The 13,378-nt window shown below is 39.6% G+C and overlaps 1 long non-coding RNA gene across 1 annotated transcript; it reads right to left on the reverse strand.

Annotated features, from left to right (window-relative positions):
• Positions 1-10,540: 10,540 nt before the first annotated feature.
• Positions 10,541-13,093, reverse strand: LOC141333999 (uncharacterized). Its single transcript, XR_012355452.1, has 2 exons — positions 10,757-13,093; positions 10,541-10,692 (listed from the first exon to the last, which is right to left on the reverse strand). It is a non-coding gene; the product is annotated as an uncharacterized lncRNA (long non-coding RNA).
• Between the last annotated feature and the right edge of the window lie 285 nt (positions 13,094-13,378).

Consider the following 13,378-nt stretch of genomic DNA (forward strand, 5'->3'; position numbering starts at 1 on the left):
TAGAGAAAATGGTATCTGTGAGGATTTCCAGTCAGGTTTTAGACCGTATCATACAGTACCAACATATCACCGTACTGAGACTGCTCTAATTAGAGTAACAAATGACCTGCTATTGTCAACCGATCGTGGTTGCATCTCCCTATTAGTGCTACTGGATCTTAGTGCTGCGTTTGATACTATTGACCACAATATTCTTTTAAATAGACTTGAAAGTTATGTAGGCATTAATGGTAGTGCACTGGCTTGGTTTGAATCGTACTTATCAGACCGTCATCAGTTTGTGGCAATAAATGAAGAGGTAGAAGAGGTAGAGGCGAGTAACTTATTACTGTTAAATTCTGAAAAAACAGAGGTGTTAATTATTGGACCTAAAACCTCCACAAGTAATAACCTAAAACACAGTCTAATACTAGATGGCTGCTCTGTAAATTCATAGTCATCAGTTAGGAACCTAGGTGTGCTATTCGATAGCAATCTCTCCTTCGAAAGCCAAATTTCTAGTGTTTGCTAAACTGCATTTTTCCATCTGAAAAACATATCGAAAATACGACCTATGCTATCAATGTCAAATGCCGAAACGTTAATTCATGCATTCATGACCTCAAGGATAGATTATTGTAATGTTTTATTGGGTGGTTGTTCTGCACACTTAATAAACAAACTCCAGCTTGTCCAAAATGCAGCAGCAAAATGCAACAGCAAGAACCAGAAAGTATGACTATATTAGCCCAGTTATGTCAACACTACATTGGCTCCCTATAAAACATGGTATAGATTTTAAAATCTTGCTAATTACTTATAAAGCCCTTAATGGTTTAGCTCCTCAGTACTTGAGCGAGCTCCTATATAGTCCCTCACGTCCGCTGCGTTCTCAAAATTCTGAATATCAAAATCAACTGCCGGCGGCAGATCCTTTTCTTATCTAGCGCCTAAACTCTGGAAATATCTACCTAACACTGTTTGGGAGGCAGACACACTCTGTCAGTTTAAATCTAGATTAAAGACATATCTCTTTAACCTGGCTTACACATAAAACATTAACACATTCCTATAATTCAAATCCATTAAAGGATTGTTAGGCTGCATTAATAAGGTCAGCCGGAACCGAAAACACCTCCCATAACATCTGATGCACTCGTTGCATCGTAAAAAGAATGGTATCTACGCTTGTTAAGAACTCCCAGGAGGTCACATGACAGTCAGCCATGGGTGGAGCTAAGTCTCCTCAGGTGCACTAATCAGTATTTAGCTGCTGTTGTTTGGAGTGTGTGCAACATGCTGCTGAAGCTAACATTGCCTTTCCTTTCCCACAAAGAGAGCTTCCTTTAGAGTTGATGTGTTCCTGACTTTAAACCATACAACTCTATCTCAGTCATGCCACCCTGGCTTAAATCTTGTGCCTCTAATGATGAATAAAATGCATGGACTGAGTACTGGATTCATCTGTGTTTTAATGGACACCCCATCCTGGTAGCACATTCCTCAACCAACCCTAAATCCATAGCAAACTTTACATGGTCCTTCGAGCCGGAGAGGCTGCTAGGATGGAGAAGTATGATGAATCTGGATCTGGTAGACCTAAACGGATATTGAAACCACCTAGATGGCATCAAGATTACTTACTTACTCAGCCACAGCAAAATGTGCCAGCTTCTACGCAAAGACAAGTAACTTCTGATCAAGTTCTTATGGATGCATCACAGGGAGCTTCCATTTCTGAGACTCGTGAGGAGGTGAGAGTTCTTGCTGACGATATAAAGCATATAAAGGGAATTTTATCAGAGTTGAGCCAGGCAATGAGAGCAATGCAGTCAAGAAGTAGAAGTTCTTCCTTTTCTGTGAGTTCTGAGCAAAGTTCTAATCACACATCTCCTGTTGTTAACCATCAAGATGATGATGCCAGAGCTCCTATAGTCCGTGAACTGGGTGAATGTTTGAGACAACATGAAGCAAAATGTGATGCTAATGTATTTATATCCCCACCTAAGCTCAACAGACAAAATACACTCCCTCCTTCACCTCAGTCTATGCTTCCAGCACCACTGCACAAGAAGGGCGAGGGTTATTAGAGCCATGTTCTCGACACCTTGCTGATTCACAAATACCGACTATATCAGTTACTACAGATCATACTCACTCACAGTTCCAGACTTCAATGAATCCTCCTGTAATGAGTATTAATCCAGCTCATTTGAGTAATGTTCCCTCTTGGTTGTCATCTGGTCAACAGCCATTATATCCATATACACCCAATGATCAGCATGTGTCACGAAGTGGTATGCCTCTTCCTAGTCAAATGCAGGGCCAAGCAATATTTCCATGGATGTTTCCAAATTATCCAGTGCCCTTTTCTACTACTTATGGTCCATTTGTTCATCCGAGCCCTGTCTTTCCAATGGCAGTACCATCTTCAATGAGTCAACTTCCTTCGATACCTCCAGTTCCGATTAGACCAGTAGAATCATCCTATAGACCCTCAAATGTGACTGAAATGAGCAATGTTCCTGTGTCTGCGCCTCAGAAATCATTTGGACCTTCATCAGTGATCCCTCATAGAGATTTAACTATGAGTCAATCAGTAGCAGCAGCAGCTTATGTTCAGCCCCTTTTACCAACTGTGACTTCAAGACTAGGTCCAATCGAAAGACCTTCATTTCCATGCTTTAAAAGTAATGATCCACAGGAATTTGCAATGTTAAATATGGCGCTGAAGAATCTGCTGCCTTCTGAGGAAACGGAACAGTACAAATATCATATCCTTATGGATCACTTAAAGCTAGATGCTGCTCGACACTTAGCCTTGGCATATGCTCATGACCCCCAGCCTTATAGTACAGCACTGAAAGCTCTTCAAAGAAAATATGGCCAGCCTCATCACTTAGTGTTGCAGGAGATAGCCTCCATTCAGAGCCTTCCAGCTATTCGTTCTGGGGATTCCACTGGATTCAGTCAGTTTGCATTACGAGTCCAAGCTCTCATAGGCATACTTCAGTCATGGGGTCAGGATGAAGGGGAGAAGGAATTGGCATGTGCTTCTCATGTTCATCAGCTTTTAAGTAAACTTCCAGCACATCATGTTTCTAGCTTTGCTAGAAATATTTGAAATGTCAAACCAAACATTCCTTAAAATCTGGTGGATTTTGCCAAATGGCTGGAAGAAGAAGCTGAATGTCAGAGTTTAGTAGTCCAAGTATCCGATCAGTCAAAAGGGGCACCCAAGTTTCAAGTGAGAGAAGGGAAACCAATGAGGTCTTCATTTCCTACAGCTACTTTCCTGCAGGGCATAAATCAAGATGAAAGCTGTAACCGACAAGAAAGAATAATTCCATCTAACAATTCTCATAGCAAGCCACGAGAGGAAACCAAGTCATTTTGTGCCTTTTGTGGTAATCAAGCCCATCACCTGAGTCAGTGTCCAGAATTCCAGCAGTTCGATGTAGACGCTAAGAGGAAATGGATCCTTGATAATGGCCGTTGTTGGAGATGTGGTCGAAGACATCGTTCATCTAAGTGTGACTTGAAGAAGCATTGTCCCTCCTGTAAAGAGCGCCATCTAGGAGTTCTGCATGATGTCAACATTCGTAAGTCTGACTCTGGCATATTCTATTTGAGCAGACCAAGTGGTCTTAACTCTGTACTTTTGAAGGTGGCAAAAGTTATTTTGAGTTATCAAGGAAGAACTTTGGAGACCTACGCCATTCTTGATGATGGTTCTGAAAAAACTATGCTGCTTTCTTCTGCTGCAGAAATGCTGGGTCTAAATGGGGTGGCTGAGTCCCTGAAGTTGCGAACCATTCGACAGGGTTCTGAGGAAATTAAGGGCTCCACTGTTACATTTTCAATTTCTCCAGCATCCTTCCAGCAAAAGAAATATCAGATAAGAGCAGCATTTACATCTAAGATGTTGGATTTACCTGAACAGACCTATCCTGTCCGTACTGTCCAACGATGTTACCAACACCTTAGAGGTCTTCCGCTTGAAGAATTCAATCAAGTTAAGCCTCTGTTGCTAATAGGAGCAGACCATCCTCACCTGTTATGTTCTATTGAACGAGTGGTATTTGGTCCTGCTGGAAGCCCTGCTGCATTGCACACTCATTTAGGATGGGTATTGCAGGGTCCTACTACTCTGATACCAGAAACAACTTCTACCACTCAGTGTCATTTCCTAGCTGTTTTGACTAAAGATCAGTTGCAGAAGGATGTAGAAAGATTGTGGCAGGTTGATGTCCTACCTTTTTCCCAGACACCAAAGGCTGCTTTATGATCAAAGCAAGATCAAGAGGCCCTTGAATGCCTGGAGTTGAGAACAGAATGCCTAGAGATCGATGGAGTTGTGAGATATGCTACACCCTTGCTTAGAGCCAAATATGCACCCAAATTGGAAGCTCCCCAGCAATCAGTAATGCCAACATTGCGTCGCACAGAACGACAGCTTGCAAAGAATCCAGTGCGTGCAGTAATTTATAATCGGGAGATTCAGAAACTTGTGGAAACTGGCTATGTGAAAAGGTTGACTCCAGAAGAGACTGCTCTCACAGAGGAAGCTTGGTATGTACCCCATCATTTAGTTGAGCACAATGGGAAGCATCGCTTGGTCTTTGATTGTTCCTATCAATATAATGGTGAAAGTCTGAATTCCTGTTTGTTGCCTGGTCCTACCTTGGGTCCGTCTCTTCTTGGAGTTCTGCTTCGTTTCAGAGAGCACCAATTCACAATTAGTGGCAATATCAGAGCTATGTTCCATCAAGTTCGGTTACTGCCTTCGGATAGACCTTTATTACGTTTTTTGTGGAGAAATATGACCAAAGATGCTCCAGCTGATGTATATGAATGGCAAGTTTTGCCATTTGGTACCACATCAAGTCCTTGTTGTGCTATTTATGCCCTTCAGAGACATGTTCAAGGTTTCTCTGCAAACTATCCAGAAGTTCAAGATTCAGTCCTTAACTCATTCTACGTGGATAATTGCTTGCAATGTTTTCCCACCATAAGTGAAGCAAAGGAAATGACCTCAAAATTGCGTTCCATCTTGAGTGAAGGGGGCTTCGAGATTAGACAGTGGATAAGTAATCAGACTTCTGTGATTGACCACTTACCAGAGGAAGCTCGTTCCCTTCAGACTGAATTGTGGCTGAGCCATGACTGTAATGATCCATGTGAGGGTACACTTGGACTGAGCTTGCATTGTATGCAAGATACTCTAGGGTATAAACATCGTCCTGTAAAATACCAGACTTTGACTTTGCGAATTTTGTATCGCATCCTTGCTCGTCAATATGATCCTTTAGGATTTATTATTCCCTTCACTACACGTGCTAAGATTATGCTCCAGCAATTGTGGATCAAACCAGGAAGAGGATGGGATGATCCAGATGTTCCTGAAGGCATTAAAGTGAATTGGATAGCCTGGGAGAAAGAGCTATCGGGCTTGAGTAAACTCCAAGTTCCTCGATGGTCTGGATTAGTAGCATCAGGTGAAGAGATGAGGGAACTGCACATATTTTGTGATGCATCGGAGCAGGCTTATGGAGCTGTTGCCTATCTTCGCCTCTCAAATGTGAGTAAAGTTGTCATCTCATTTGTTATGGCTCGATCTAGAGTTGCCCCAAAGAAGATCATATCCATCCCTCGTCTGGAGCTATGTGCTGCTCTGTCTGGATCTCAGCTGGAAAATCTCTTAGTAAAGGAACTTTCTGTGCCCCTTCAAGTTACACTCTGGTCCGATTCAACTACAGTCTTGACATGGATCCACTCTGAATCTTGCCGGTATTTGTATAGGTATTTGTATAGGTATTTGTAGCTAACCGTATCACTGAGATTTTAGATCACACTACACCAGAACAATGGAGATCTGTGGACACTGGAAACAACCCGGCCGATGATTTAACTAGAGGAAAGAGGTTGGCTGAGTTGTCTCCTAATAGTCGCTGGTTTCGAGGACCTTCCTTCCTCACACTACCTCCTCATCAATGGCCTAAGTACCCAAGTATTGCTTCTGATGATGTGTCATTAGAATTGCGGAAACCTTTGTTTTGTGGCCAGACACAAGTTTCATCAAGCCTTTCCGAATTACAAACTTCCCAATTCAATACTTGGTCAAATCTAGTTGAGTATACCATTGAGAACTTTTCTCCTAATTCTACACCAGAGAACAGACTCAGTCAGAATCAAGCAGAGCTGTTGCTCCTTTGTCATGCACAGCAAGAGGATTTTCCTGAGGAGTGTAAGTTACTCCAACTAGGCCAGGATGTTTCCAAAGGGAGTAGACTTGTTGAATTGGCACCTGAGTATGACCCTGTGACATGTCTTATAAGAGTAGGAGGATGCCTTCGCCAGAGCAAGGACTTGGAGTTAGAATCTCTCCACCCAATAGTTTTGGATCCTAAGAATCATATTACTAAGCTTCTGATTGCAGATCTTGACTCAACTCTGTGTCATCCAGGTCCACAACGTGTTTTTACTCAACTTAGAAGAAAATATTGGGTTCTACGAGGACGGCAAGCAGTAAAATCAGTTCAACGATTATGTTGTGAATGTCGGAGATGGAAATGTTCTCCTTCAGTTCCTAGGATGGCGGATCTACCTTCCTCTAGACTTCGGCTTTATAAGCCCCCATTTTGGTCAACGGGTATGGACTGTTTTGGCCCTTTCAGTATTAGTGTAGGTCGTAGACATGAGAAACGGTGGGGTCTTCTATTCAAATGTCAAACAACACGATGTGTCCATCTTGAACTTCTATCTGGCTTGGATACAGACAGTTTCTTACTAGCTCTCCGACGTTTCATAGCTCGCAGAGGTCGGCCCTATGAACTCCTATCGGATCAAGGAACTAATTTCCGGGGAGGAGAGCGAGAGCTCTGAGAGGCTTTTGATCAGCTTAGCCCTGCTCTCCAGGAACGGCTTTCCCAGTTTCAGATACGTTTCAACTTCAACCCTCCATATTCTCCACACTTTGGAGGTTGCTGGGAGAGAGAGGTCAGATCCATTAAGACGGCCTTACGGGTGACACTGGGTACACAGGTACTTTCAGAAGAAGTTTTATATACAGTACTTGTTGAAGTAGAAGAGCTGCTAAACTCTAAACCCCTTGGGTATGTATCCTCTAATATCTCAGACCCGGATCCTATAACTCCCAATATATTGTTGATGGGGCGGCGAGATGCTTCCCTTCCTCAAGTAATATATGCAAACTCTGAAATTCTTTCACGCAGGAAGTGGAGGCATAGCCAAGTACTGGCTGACAGATTTTGGCAGAGTTTTATCAGGGATTACCTTCCTTCTCTTCAAGGTCAGCAGAAGTGGAAAAAGGATGAGGAATCAATTTCATGTGATGCTGTAGTTATGGTAGTGGAACCTCAGCTTCCACGGGGACTTTGGCCTATTGGAACTGTCATAAAGACCTTACCAAGCTCTGATGGTAGGATAAGGGTTGTGGAAATTCTTATTGACGGAAAACGCTATGTACGCCCTGTCAGTCGCCTGGTGGTACTTACCAAGTTTTCAGATGACTCGGAATAATAACTGTACAGAATTCTTTAAGTCCAAATATGTTGTCATATTTGGGGGCGGCTGTTAAGAACTCCCAGGAGGTCACATGACAGTCAGCCATGGGTGGAGCTAAGTCTCCTCAGGTGCACTAATCAGTATTTAGCTGCTGTTGTTTGGAGTGTGTGCAACATGCTGCTGAAGCTAACATTGCCTTTCCTTTCCCACAAAGAGAGCTTCCTTTAGAGTTGATGTGTTCCTGACTTTAAACCATACAACTCTATCTGGGTCATGCCACCCTGGCTTAAATCTTATGCCTCTAATGATGAATAAAATGCATGGACTGAGTACTGGATTCATCTGTGTTTTAATGGACACCCCATCCTGGTAGCACATTCCTCAACCAACCCTAAATCCATAGCAAACTTTACAACGCTAATATTAGTCTGTTTCATTCTTATTCCGAGGTCACCGTAGCCACCAGACCCAGCCTGTATCCAGATCAGATGGTCACTGCAGTCCCCCGGATCCAGTCCGCACCCATCTTAGATCATGGATCACCACCTGGAGATGACTTCTATAGCCCTGAATGTCAACCAGATGAGCTCCAGAGACGGATCATCACAAAAGACCTCGCAACCTAGACGGCCATCGGTGCTACACCACAGGATCCTGATTAGTTTTCTACAATCGGACATTGTTACAAACTGCTGGTTTCGAGGAGAACTGGTCCCCCGACTGAGCCTGGTTTCTCCCAAGGTTTTTTCTCCATTTCTGTCACCTGTGGAGTTTTGGTTCCTTGCCGCTGTCGCCTCTGGCTTGCTTAGTTGGGGACACTTTCCAGCGATATCGTATACTATTTGAACTGAACTGGATGATATCACATCAAAATATATTGTTTACAATAATGCGTTACTTACACACTCCTGTTTAAATACTGTTAAGTTGCTTTGACACAATCTGTATTGTTAAAAGCGCGATAGCACTTGGATTATTTCCATATATTTAAACACTCATAAAAATGTTCCTCTATAGGTTAGCTCATTCTTTCACTCCATCTGTATTCAGAGTGACGCTGACTATCACTGTAGTTATTTTCAAGACATTTTACTGTACAGTTTTGGAGAAAACTAAAAACAAAGTCACAGTAAACAAAGAAACACTGTTTTCTGTTTGTGTGTTTGTTTGTTTTTTCACATTAATCTTTAGTCTATTGAATACAACTTCTCAGATGGAATTTCTCACTTCTCCACCTCGACTGAATCATTAAAATTATATGTAATTGATAACACAAAGAAATATAAACATGATGCGGTGTCATTTACCTGTTTGAATGTGATCACACTTTTATGAATTCTTTGCTTTTGTTATAACAGAAAACAACTATGTGCATCTTGAAGAACAACAGTACTTTCAGCATTCCTATTGTACTCATGTGCAACCCTTCAGACTGCACAACAGTGTCTACTGCGGCTTTAGCACCTGCGGACATTTACTGACTCTCTGATGAGCACTAATACACACACCTAATAAAATCATATTGTCATATTCTGTTTGTGTTTATTTGTTTGAAACGTACATAATGCTTATGCAACCATCTGTCTGTAATTCAGTCTTTATAAAAATCTTGTTTACGTTCCATAGGTTGTACCCCAGTCTTCTGTAAATCAAGCTTTTTGTACAATATAAGCAAAGAATTCATAAAAGTGTGATCACATTTAAACAGGTACATGACACCGCATCATGTTTATATTTCTTTGTGTTATCAATTACATATAATTGTAATGATTCAGTCGAGATGGACAAGTGAGAAATTCCATCTGAGCAGTTGTATTCAATAGACTAAAGATTAAGGTGAAAAAACAAACAAACAAACAAACAGAAAACAGTGTTTCTTTGTTTACTGTGACTTTGTTTTTAGTTTTCTCCAAAACTATACAGTAAAATGTCTTGAAAATGAACAAACTGATAGTCAGGGTCACTCTGAAAACAGATCAATTGAAAGAATAAGCTAACCTATAGAGGAATATTTTTTATGAGTGTTTAAATATATGGAAATAATCCAAGTGCTAGAACACATTTTGTTGTTTGGGGCGATTTTGCGTTTGTTTTTCTCCAAAATTATAAAGCGAAATGTTTTGAAAATAACTACACTGATAGTCGGGGTCACTCTGAATACAGATGGAGTGAAAGAATGAGCTAACCTACAGTATAGAGGAATATTTTTTATGAGTGTTGGAAAACGGCATACAGTGCAAATAACAGGAAGCATTTGGTTGTTTAGGGTGATTTTGTTATTGTTTTTCTCCAAAACTATACAGTAAAATGTCTTGAAAATAATTAAAGTGATAGTCAGCGTCACTCTGAATACAGATGGAGTGAAGGAATGAGCTAACCTATAGAGAAATATTTTTTATGAGTGTTGGAAAATGGGATACAGTGTAAGTGCTATAGGACTCATTTTGTAGTTTAGGGTGATTTTGTTATTGTTTTTCTCCAAAACTATACAGTAAAATGTCTTGAAAATAACTACAGCGATAGTCAGGGTCATTCTGAAAAAACAATTGAAAGAATAAGCTAACCTACAGAGGAAATTTTTTTATGAGTGTTTAAATATATGGAAATAATCCAAGTGCTATAGGCTATGTTGTTTTGTATGAGCTAACCTATCTAAGGAAATTATACAAGTGCAAGTATGTTTGGGATGATTTTGCCTTTAATTTTCACTGAAACTGTACAGTAAAATGACTTGAAATTAGTACATTGATAGCCAGGATCACTTTGAACAAATGTGAATTTAAAGAATGAGCAAATATGTAAAGAAAAGTGTTTAAAATTTGGGACATATATATATATATATAAACACTGGAAAAATAAAAACAAAAAATAAATAAAAAACATAAATGTTAACATTTCTCAACATTAATAAATTATTTAGAATTATTAATGTACAATACAAACGTTTATACAAACATACATATATATATATATATATATACACACACACACACACACACACACACACACATACACACAAACTGATTAAATAAAACACTTTTATATTAACATTTATTAACATTAATAAATTATTTTAATAATGTACAAATACAAACGTTTATGCACAAAATTACATAAACTAAAAGGAAACGCAGGTGTGACGGCTTTTTCTTCTTCTATATATAGTCAGTGAGAGAGAGAGAGAGCCTACACACACACACACACACACACACACACACACACACACACACACACACACACACACACACACACACACACACACACACACACACACACACACAAACATCAAAATAAAAAAACGGAATAAGACACATTAATATTATTTTTTTTACATTAATAAATTATTTAGAATAATTAATATACAATACAAACGTTTAGGGACTAATGTAAAGTATTTATAAACATACGAATAAAAAGTATATAGGAAATGCCGGTTTGACAGCTTCTTTACATGCATTTTGCGTGCTCTCAGTACCCGAACCGTAAGTGCACGATTACACGCGCAAGAAAAAGTGCGGCTGGCTTGACCGTGTATTTTAAGGGGCGGCTGGCTTGACCGCAGGTCTGTGACTGGCTCATGTTATATCATTAGTGATGAATATTTAATGAAGAATGTTTTAAGAAATACACTGGAAATTTCAGTATAGCAAATGTATAGCATGCCTTTCTATATCGTTTCTTTTTATATATATTTTTTTATAGTTAAAAAGTAAAAAAAAAAAATCTGAGTGTTTCCCAGAAATAATTAAGTGACTGATGTACGGGAAAACACTGTGGCTAGATGAGGAAATATAACGTTATAATTCATCTTTAATAAACTGAAAAGCATGTTTTCTTTTGCTATTTGTTTTGATGGAGATCGGCTTTGACAATTTGACAATTATGATCAAAATAACCTTTCATTTGAATGCAATTATGATATTTTGAATTACTCTTGTTTTGTTCTGCTACTCAGCACTAACTTTTGCCTGTCTACTGATTACTCTTTTGGATTGTCTTTATTGTTCTGGGGCTGTCTCTGAACCTTGCCTGTCTGACCCTGAGTTTGTTTAATAAAAGCTGCAAAATGGATTTGCATGCCTCTGACCCATCATTACAATCTGTAACACTAAGGCTTGGGTCTGTTTAATCTCGTATTTAAACCTTTTTTTATTATTTTAGATCTTGAAATACTAGTTTGTAATATTAACAACCATAAAATGCTGTTTACATCTGCAACATGTCTATTGGACGTTTCCTATCAGATGTCAAATAAACGTCTATTAGATGTCTTTAAGATGTTTATGATTTTGAATGAATGTGAAACTGACATCATACAGACGTCTGCCAGATGTTTGTACACAGGAGATGCTTTCCAGATCAAGAGATCTTTAACAGACATCTTGCAGACATACGTGTGCTATCTGGGTTACTTCTGGCAAGTGATTTCATTATACATCTACATAGAATTACCTTCACATTTAGAAAAAGATTGTACTGATGATGTTAAAATAGTATTGCAGGCTCAGTCAAATTGAATTATCCCAGATAGCACACGTATGTCTGCAAGATGTCTGTTAAAGATCTCTTGATCTGGAAAGCATCTGCTGTGTAGAAATGTCTGTCATACGTCTGTAAGATGTCAGTTTTACATGCATCCTAATTCATAAACATCTTAAAGACATCTATAGACGTCTATTTGACATCTGATAGGAGACGTCCAATAGACGTCTTGCATATGAGCAAACTACGTCTTACAGATGTGAATGCAGACGTCAAATAGACGTAAGTGTGCTATCAGGGATATGATTCTAGGGGGCTGTTGAATGCTTGAACCTGATTGGTTGATGAATGTTTTGAGGCATGCATAAATATGGACAGTTGTTATGTAAAGTGAAAGGAACTTTTCCTTAATTACACACAACATCGTATGCTTGAGAAACTGCAATGAATTTTCATGCACTGACAAAGAAACTGGGGAACAGAGGGGTGTGTCAACTTAACAAGGACAGGTGATACAAATCATGATAACGAGGGGGAAGTCCAAATATGGGCAAAAGGGGAAACCAAAACAAACTGAATAATAGGGGGAGACAAGGAAGAAACCAAAACATAATAACCACAGGGGGGGGAAACACTAGGAAAACACAGATAAACAGCCCATGAACCTGACAACGATGATTTGTATGTAATGAGTGTGTCATTTTTTTTTTGTATGGAACACCAGCATTCATTATAAAACACTCTTGCTCTTAAGCCAAATACATACTGACACTAATAATCTACCGACATCTGTATGTACTGTAAGTCACTATTCTCTGGACCCTGATAGCACATGTACGTTTCAGAGACGTCTATTTGACAAATGCATTTACATCTGCAAGACGTAGTTTGCTCATCTGCAATACGTCTATTGGACGTTTCCTATCAGATGTCAAAAAGACGTCTATTAGAACTGACATCTTACAGACGTCTGCCAGATGTTTGTACACAGTAGATGCTTCATATAGACTATACTGGCCCACTTCAAGGGCTGTTGAGATTGAATACAATTGTAGCTAACAGAACAACAGATCCTGGGCATATTGTAATCCTTGTTGTGGGAATTGTGGGAAGCGGCCTCCCTGTCATTTCTGACTTATAACAAAAAACAGAACAATGTCTAAAAGCTGCTATGAGACAAGGTGTACAGTAAACACCTTTACTGTGTCAGCTTCCTGCAATACAAAGTCAAAGGAGAGCGTTGGATCATCCCCACTGAAAATTGACTTTTGGTTCCTTTCGAATGATTTCTTCTAGTCTAAAACTGATGACTGTTTGAATAGAAGACTGCATGACATACAGTATGTCATGCATGTTTGCATGCTGTATATTTGCCTCTATATCTGATAAT

This window comes from Garra rufa, chromosome 4 (genome assembly GCF_049309525.1).
Source record: "Garra rufa chromosome 4, GarRuf1.0, whole genome shotgun sequence".
Lineage (NCBI taxonomy): Eukaryota > Metazoa > Chordata > Actinopteri > Cypriniformes > Cyprinidae > Garra > Garra rufa.